Raw genomic sequence first — 9,436 nt, 5'->3', positions numbered from 1 at the left:
AATTAGCTTTGTTGAATTCATTTGATTTTTATTTGATTCAAAAAGCTTTGTTTGAATGTGTTTGACTTTTATTTGATTCTAAAAGCTTTGTTGAAAGTGTTTGACTTTCATTTAACTCAATTAGCTTTGTTGAATGCAATTGACATTCATTTGAAACAAAAAGTTTTGTTTGAATGTGTTTGACTTTCATTTGACTCAATTAGCTTTGTTGAAAGTGTTTGACTTTCATTTGACTCAATTAGCTTTGTTGAATGCATTTTACTTTCATTTGATTCAAAAAGCTTTGTTGAATTTGTTTGACTTTCTTTTGACTCAATTAGCTTAGTTGAATGTGTTTGACTTTCATTTGACTCAATTAGCATTGTGGAATGCAATTGACTTTCATTTGATTCAAAAAGGTTTGATTGAATGTATTTGACTTTCATTTGATTCTAAAAGCTTTGATGAAAGTGTTTGACTTTCATTTGACTCAATTAGCTTTGTTGAATTCATTTGATTTTTATTTGATTCAAAAAGCTTTGTTTGAATGTGTTTGACTTTTATTTGATTCTAAAAGCTTTGTTGAAAGTGTTTGACTTTCATTTAACTCAATTAGCTTTGTTGAATGCAATTGACTTTCATTTGAAACAAAAAGTTTTGTTTGAATGTGTTTGACTTTCATTTGACTCAATTAGCTTTGTTGAAAGTGTTTGACTTTCATTTGACTCAATTAGCTTTGTTGAATGCATTTTACTTTCATTTGATTCAAAAAGCCTTGTTTGAATGTGTTTGACTTTCTTTTGACTCAATTAGCTTAGTTGAATGTGTTTGACTTTCATTTGACTCAATTACCATTGTGGAATGCAATTGACTTTCATTTGATTCAAAAAGCTTTGATTGAATGTATTTGACTTTCATTTGATTCTAAACGCTTTGTTGAAAGTGTTTGACTTTCATTTGACTCAATTAGCTTTGTTGAATGCAATTGAGTTTCATTTGATTCAAAAAGCTATGTTTGAATGTGTTTGACTTTCATGTGACTCAATTAGCTTCATGAATGTGTTTGACTTTCATTTGACTCAATTAGCATTGTGGAATGCAATTGACTCAATTAGCTTAGTTTAATGTATTTGACTTTCATTTGATTCAAAAAGCTTTGTTGAAAGTGTTTGACTTTTATTTGACTCAATTATCTTTGTTGAATGCATTTGACTTTCATTAATTCAAAAAGCTTTGTTTGAATGTGTTTGACTTTCATTTGATTCTAAAAGCTTTGTTGAAAGTGTGTGACATTCATTTGACTCAATTAGCTTTGTTGAATGCATTTGACTTTCATTTGATTCAAAAAGCTTTGTTTGAACGTGTTTGACTTTCATTTGAATCTAAAAGCTTTGTTGAAAGTGTTTGACTTTCATTTGACACAATTAGCTTTGTTGAATGCATTTTACTTTCATTTGAATCAAGAAGCTTTATTTGAATGTGTTTGACTTTCATTTGACTCAATTGGCTTTGTTGAATGCATTTGACTTTCATTTGATTCAAAAAGCTTTGTTTGAATGTGTTTGATTTTCATTTGACTCAATTAGCTTCGTTGAATGTGTTTGACTTTCATTTGACTCAATTAGCATTGTGGAATACAATTGACTTTCATTTGATTCAAAAAGCTTTCTTTGAATGTATTTGACTTTCATTTGATTTCCAAAGCTTTGATGAAAGTGTTTGACTTTCATTTGACTCAATTAGCTTTGTTGAATTCATTTAATTTTCATTTGATTCAAAAAGCTTTGTTTGAATGTGTTTGACTTTTATTTGATTCTAAAAGCTTTGTTGAAAGTGTTTGACTTTAATTTGACTCAATTAGCTTTGTTGAATGCATTTGACTTTCATTTGAATCAAAAAGCTTTGTTTGAATTTGTTTGACTTTCATTTGACTCAATTAGCTTTGTTGAAAGTGTTTGACTTCACTAGTAGAAAAAGTCAAAAAGGCACTGCTCAATGGCCACCGGTTTTTAAAAACCGGTGGGGAAAAAAAGGGGGAAAATGGGCGGGATTTTGGGGATATAGAATTGCCACCGGTTTAAACCGAACCGGTGGGAAAAATATTATTACCACCGGTTCAAAACCGGTGGCCTTTGTTATTTAAAAAAAAACGCCCCCCTTATAAACCCCAAACCCTAACTCACTCCTCTCCTATTCTCTTCTCAGCCGCTCCTTCTCTTTCTCTCTCCTGTTTTCCCCTCCCTCAGTTCGTCTCACATTCTTTATCTCCTCTTGCCTCACATTCTCTCTCTTCAACCACTGTAGCAGATGCGAGCTTTAATTTGCCGCAACCACCGTAGCCCTGCCCTCCGCACTCACACTCACACTCCTGCTCGTTTGCGTCTTCTTTATGAAGATGTTTGGCTCAGATCTTCTGATGGGGTTAAACTTCATGCTTGGTTCATCAAGCTTCTTCCCGATTGCCGAGGTTAATTTTGATTTCTTTCTCTATTGTGATGTTGTGATTGTTGGTTTTTTTTTTATTTTATTTTTTTTATGCGGAATTCGAATGAATGATTTTTAGGGTTTGATTTGGTTGGTTTTGAGGTAATGATTTCTGGGTACTTGCTTATTTGTGCTTTGATGCAATATGGGTTTTAGGGTTTAAATTGAGGGTTATGGCTGTGGCGAATGCTGTCGTGCCCATCGTAATTGGAGGTGGTGGTGCCTTCTCTTTGCAAATATGGTGGATTTTTTTCATGAAGGTATGTTGTTCTTCGATTCGTGATCCAGGGTTTCTGATTTTTTTCAATTTAAGGATCAATTTTTGCCTTTAAATACAAAATTGGATCATACACTATGTTGATTGAGCGAGATATTCGACAACTATTCACATGCATGTGTTAATCAAATTGTTATTTTATTTTTTGTTGTTAATGTTGAATAATTGAAATTTTGATTGAATTTAATGGTGGGATAATAGGATTGTGGGATAATCTAGGTATTTACACTTAGTTCAGATTATGGATTTGAAATGGGTATGTGAGAAAGGTTGTTTATAAGTGCTACTCTGTTTTCTTGTTAATTTGTCTGCATATTTGGTTTAAATTACGTAGTATATAATTTGGCATCAAATATGTTAATTGATTATCTACTTTGTGCTGGAATTTGAGCAACTTGAAGAGACTTATTTTTTTTTTTGGTTTCTTTGTTAATTTTGCCCTCTAATTTCCTGCTTTAGTTTGTAGTATTTGATATGTTATGAGAGCTCTAGGGTCTTAAAATTGAAACTTGTTATATGTCCTAAATGCTATTGTAGAAAGTGGCAGTAAGTTGAAATGGGTGCCCTGTCTCTTTTTTAATTGTAAATTGAAACAATGACCTTATCCTACCGTGATTTTTCAACTGATAGAGATGTAAACTCAAGCAATATCTTGTTAGACTCAGAGTTCAGCGCCAAGATAGCATATTTTGGACTAGCTAAGGTGACAATTAAAGCCAAAGGGCCTCACACTGCATCTGCTATTGCAAGCTCTTTTGGTTACATAGTCTCAGGTTGGTTTCCTGTGAACAATTTTATTTTATTTTTTAATTTATTTTTTTATATTCAATCTCCTTTTTTTTTTATATGGAATTTATTTATTTAGTTGATATCTTCTTAAATTTTTCTTTATTTCAATATTTTCTTGCAGGCTTCCCAAATTAATGAAATGTAACCTGGTATTTGTGCTTACCCAAGGAGTCCAGCTTATGGAGTTATGGGCTAGAGACAAGTGCAGCGGTTGCCCTTCTAGCTGCTCAAGTTATTGTTAATGTTGCAAGCAGTTGTATTGTTCCCGACGAAATCCCTATACTTCAACTACTCATTGGACTCTTGCCCTTATTTGCTTTATTATATCCTGGTAACTCTCTTTCTTTGCTACATTAACTCATGTCTAGGCTTTGCATCATGAAATGCTTGAAATTGGAAATGAGGCTTTGCGTTTTTGAAGTCTTGCAGCTTCTTAAGTTGGTGTATTTGATTATTAACATGTTGCTATAGTCATCCTTGTTGTTTGATATTGTGTGTATTCATGATTGGAGTTGGTATTGGGTGTTAGCAGATTTGTGAATTTGTTATTTGTTGCAATGATTTTTATATGTATGTTAATAGTTTTATTATAGGCTTGTAATTTAAATAAGAATAGATGCTGGGAATGATTTTTATATGTATGTTGCTATTTTAAATGAAGAAACGTATAATGATATAACTAATGGGACAAAATTGTTAAACAAGTTCGAGATGTAATGCCTTGGGATGTTATTTTTTGTGAAGGAAGCCTTATTAATTTGTTGAATATATGGATAAGCAGTAATATTTGGATTTTGCGCTTTTTCTAATAATTTGTTGAATATTTGGATTTGTGGTAGTTTTAATGAATTCGATAATAAGCTATTGGGTAAATTGAATTGAATTTAGTTCATGTATTGTTAGTAGTGAAGTGAGTAGATATAGGCTCGCTAAACCATTAGTTAATTATTGTAGATATCTCCATAGTTATATATTAGATACTTAATTCTTGTCACGCGGCTATATCTTGTCTTGTTTGCTCAGTCGTATTGATTGTCAAGGCTGTAGGGAGCTAGTGATACAGTAGGTGTTTCTTGTTACTTGAATTCAAAAGTGGACCTCATCCTTAGGCGATGAGATGTCTTTAATTGCATTTACTTGCTTTTGATGTATATGATATCTTAATTTAGCTAAGATTCAACTCAATCTCATCCTCTCCACGATAATTTTTTCTCCCTCTTTCTTGGCGAACATGCTATTGTCTCGTCTCTTGTTTTGCTTGATTGTTAATCTATAACCTTTGAGGAAGGCGAAGTAATGGAGGGAGGAGGGGGAGGTGGGTTTTAGGAGAGGAGAGAATTAGAGTGTATATTCAGAACCACACAAATCAATCCGCCAAAAAGTTACTCATGTTCTGAAGTAATAATTCTGAATTAATAATTTGAGTGTAAATAAAAAATAAGGTTCGTCCTTTCTCTGTGTTAAGAATCTTTTAAAAAATGAAAATGTATTTTGCTTAAGGCTTTTCTTCTCAATCTTCCTTATTGCATGTATATATGGCTGAGTATAAGGTAGTATTGCTCTACTTGTTGTCTTTGACTATTACACACTCCGAGATCTCTTATCATTGTTTTTTGATGCAGGTTGCTATTGGAACATGTTATCTATACGCAAGGTTGCTGCTGCCTCGTAAGGCTGCTGCAGCTGCTGCCTCGCCAAGGATGTTACATTCGTGTGACTTAGCTTGTATTTAACAGTGACTAGTGTATTTTTAAAGTTTTTTTAGACCAAAATTGTAATGTTACAGCCTTTTTTAATGAAAATATGTAAGTATATATATATATGTTAGTGTTTATATATCAATTTATGTGGAAAAAATGCAAAAAAAAAAAAAAATTTATTTTTTTGGGCCATTTTTGCCACCGGTTTTGAACAAAACCGGTGCCAAAAACCCGTTTAAAAAAACGGGAATGGGTTTTTGCCACCGGTTAACCGGTGGCCAAATTAATTAATACCACCGGTTAACCGGTGGCAATTAATTAATTTGCCACCGGTTTTGAACCGGTGGCCTTTTGTGCTAGGTTTTGCCACCCCCCCCCCCACTGGCCACCGGTTCAAAACCGGTGGCAAAGGGGGTTTTGAACCGGTGGCCAAGCCCTTTTTTCGCCTAGTGCTTTCATTTGACTCAATTAGCTTTGTTGAATGCATTTTACTTTCATTTGATTCAAAAAGCTTTGTTTGAATGTGTTTGACTTTCTTTTGACTCAATTTGCTTTGTTAAATGTGTTTGACTTTCATTTGACTCAAAAAGCATTGTGGAATGCAATTGACTTTCATTTGATTCAAAAAGCTTTGATTGAATGTATTTGACTTTCATTTGATTCTAAACGCTTTGTTGAAAGTGTTTGACTTTCATTTGACTCAATTAGCTTTGTTGAATGCATTTGACTTTCATTTGATTCAAAAAGCTTTGTTTGAATGTGTTTGACTTTCTTTTGACTCAACTAGCTTTGTTGAATGTGTTTGACTTTCATTTGAATCAATTAGCATTGTGGAATGCAATTGACTTTCATTTGATTCAAAAAGCTTTGTTTAAATGTATTTGACTTTAATTTGATTCTAAAAGCTTTGATAAAAGTGTTTGACTTTCATTTGACTCAATTAGCTTTGTTGAATTCATTTAATTTTCATTTGATTCAAAAAGCTTTGTTTGAATGTGTTTCACTTTCATTTGATTCTAAAAGCTTTGTTGAAAGTGTTTGACTTTCATTTGACTCAATTAGCTTTGTTGAATGCAGTTGACATTCATTTGATTCAAAAAGCTTTGTTTGAATGTGTTTCACTTTCATTTGATTCTAAAAGCTTTGTTGAATGTGTTTGACTTTCATTTGACTCAATTAGCTTTGTTGAATGCATTTGACATTCATTTGATTCAAAAAGCTTTGTTTGAATGTGTTTTTCTTTCATTTGATTCTAAAAGCTTTGTTGAAAGTGTTTGACTTTCATTTGACTCAATTAGCTTTGTTAAACGCATTTGACTTTCATTTGAATCAAGAAGCTTTGTTTGAATGTGTTTGACATTCATTTGACTCAATTGGCTTTGTTGAATGCATTGGACTTTCATTTGATTCAAAAAGCTTTGTTTTAATGTGTTTGACTTTCATTTCACTCAATTAGCTTCGTTGAATGTGTTTGACTTTCATTTGACTCAATTAGCATTGTGGAATGCAATTGACTTTCATTTGATTCAAAAAGCTTTCTTTGCATGTATTTGACTTTCATTTAATTCTCAAAGCTTTGATGAAAGTGTTTGACTTTCATTTGACTCAATTAGCTTTGTTGAATTCATTTGATTTTCATTTGATTCAAAAAGCTTTGTTTGAATGTGTTGGACTTTCATTTGACTCAATTGGCTTTGTTGAATGCATTTGACTTTCATTTGATTCAAAAATCTTTGTTTGAATGTGTTTGACTTTCATTTGACTCAACTAGCTTCGTTGAATGTGTTTGACTTTCATTTGACTCAATTAGCATTGTGGAATGCAATTGACTTTCATTTGATTCAAAAAGCTTTCGTTGAATGTATTTGACTTTCATTTGATTCTAAAAGCTTTGTTGAAAGTGTTTGACTTTCATTTGACTCAATTAGCTTTGTTGAATGCATTTGACATTCATTTGATTCAAAAAGCTTTGTTTGAATGTGTTTTACTTTCATTTGATTCTAAAAGCTTTGTTAAAAGTGTTTGACTTTCATTTGACTCAATTAGCTTTGTTGAACGCATTTGACTTTCATTTGAATCAAGAAGCTTTGTTTGAATGTGTTTGACTTTCATTTGACTCAATTGGCTTTGTTGAATGCATTGGACTTTCATTTGATTCAAAAAGCTTTGTTTTAATGTGTTTGACTTTCATTTCACTCAATAAGCTTCGTTGAATGTGTTAGACTTTCATTTGACTCAATTAGCATTGTGGAATGCAATTGACTTTCATTTGATTCAAAAAGCTTTCTTTGCATGTATTTGACTTTCATTTAATTCTCAAAGCTTTGATGAAAGTGTTTGACTTTCATTTGACTCAATTAGCTTTGTTGAATTCATTTGATTTTCATTTGATTCAAAAAGCTTTGTTTGAATGTGTTGGACTTTCATTTGACTCAATTGGCTTTGTTGAATGCATTTGACTTTCATTTGATTCAAAAATCTTTGTTTGAATGTGTTTGACTTTCATTTGACTCAACTAGCTTCGTTGAATGTGTTTGACTTTCATTTGACTCAATTAGCATTGTGGAATGCAATTGACTTTCATTTGATTCAAAAAGCTTTCGTTGAATGTATTTGACTTTCATTTGATTCTAAAAGCTTTGTTGAAAGTGTTTGACTTTCATTTGACTCAATTAGCTTTGTTGAATGCATTTGACATTCATTTGATTCAAAAAGCTTTGTTTGAATGTGTTTTACTTTCATTTGATTCTAAAAGCTTCTTTGAAAGTGTTTGACTTTCATTTGACTCAATTAGCTTTGTTGAACGCATTTGACTTTCATTTGAATCAAGAAGCTTTGTTTGAATGTGTTTGACTTTCATTTGACTCAATTGGCTTTGTTGAATGCATTGGACTTTCATTTGATTCAAAAAGCTTTGTTTTAATGTGTTTGACTTTCATTTCACTCAATTAGCTTCGTTGAATGTGTTTGACTTTCATTTGACTCAATTAGCATTGTGGAATGCAATTGACTTTCATTTGATTCAAAAAGCTTTCTTTGCATGTATTTGACTTTCATTTAATTCTCAAAGCTTTGATGAAAGTGTTTGACTTTCATTTGACTCAATTAGCTTTGTTGAATTCATTTGATTTTCATTTGATTCAAAAAGCTTTGTTTGAATGTGTTTGACTTTCATTTGATTCAAAAATCTTTGTTTGAATGTGTTTGACTTTCATTTGACTCAACTAGCTTCGTTGAATGTGTTTGACTTTCATTTGACTCAATTAGCATTGTGGAATGCAATTGACTTTCATTTGATTCAAAAAGCTTTCGTTGAATGTATTTGACTTTCATTTGATTCTCAAAGCTTTGATGAAAGTGTTTGACTTTCATTTGACTCAATTAGCTTTGTTGAATTCATTTGATTTTCGTTTGATTCAAAAAGCTTTGTTTGAATGTGTTTGACTTTCATTTGATTCTAAAAGCTTCGTTGAAAGTGTTTGACTTTCATTTGACTCAATTAGCTTTGTTGAATGCATTTGACTTTCATTTGATTCAAAAAGCTTGGTTTGAATATTTTTGACTTTCATTTGACACAATTAGCTTCGTTGAATGTGTTTGACTTTCATTTGACACAATTAGCATTGTGGAATGCAATTGACTTTCATTTGATTCAAAAAGCTTTCTTTGAATGTATTTGACTTTCATTTGATTCTCAAAGCTTTGATGAAAGCGTTTAACTTTCATTTGACTCAATTAGCTTTGTTGAATTCATTTGATTTTCATTTGATTCAAAAAGCTTTGTTTGAATGTGTTTGACTTTCATTTGATTCTAAAAGCTTTGTTGAAAGTGTTTGACTTTCATTTGACTCAATTAGCTTTGTTGAATGCATTTGACTTTCATTTGAATCAAAAATCTTTGTTTGAATGTGTTTGACGTTCATTTGACTTAATTAGATTTGTTGAAAGTGTTTAACTTTCATTTAACTCAATTGGCTTTGTTGAATGCATTTGACTTTCATTTGATTAAAAAAGCTTTGCTTGAATGTGTTTGACTTTCTTTTGACTCAATTAGCTTTGTTGAATGTGTTTGACTATCATTTGACTCAATTAGCATTGTGGAATGCAATTGACTTTCATTTGATTCCAAAAACTTTGATTGAATGTGTTTGACTTTCATTTGATTCTAAAAGCTTTGTTGAAAGTGTTTGACTTTCATTTGACTCAA

The 9,436-nt window shown here is 31.6% G+C and overlaps 1 long non-coding RNA gene across 1 annotated transcript; it reads left to right on the top strand.

Annotated features, from left to right (window-relative positions):
* Positions 1 to 2,187: 2,187 nt before the first annotated feature.
* Positions 2,188 to 5,258, top strand: LOC145606010 (uncharacterized). Its single transcript, XR_014105189.1, has 4 exons — positions 2,188 to 2,446; positions 2,620 to 2,723; positions 3,651 to 3,860; positions 5,152 to 5,258. It is a non-coding gene; the product is annotated as an uncharacterized LOC145606010 (long non-coding RNA).
* The last annotated feature ends 4,178 nt before the right edge of the window (positions 5,259 to 9,436 follow it).

This window comes from Chenopodium album, chromosome 22, assembly GCF_948465745.1.
Source record: "Chenopodium album chromosome 22, dcCheAlbu1.1, whole genome shotgun sequence".
Taxonomy (NCBI): domain Eukaryota; kingdom Viridiplantae; phylum Streptophyta; class Magnoliopsida; order Caryophyllales; family Amaranthaceae; genus Chenopodium; species Chenopodium album.
This window is presented reverse-complemented; position numbering and strand designations above follow the sequence as displayed.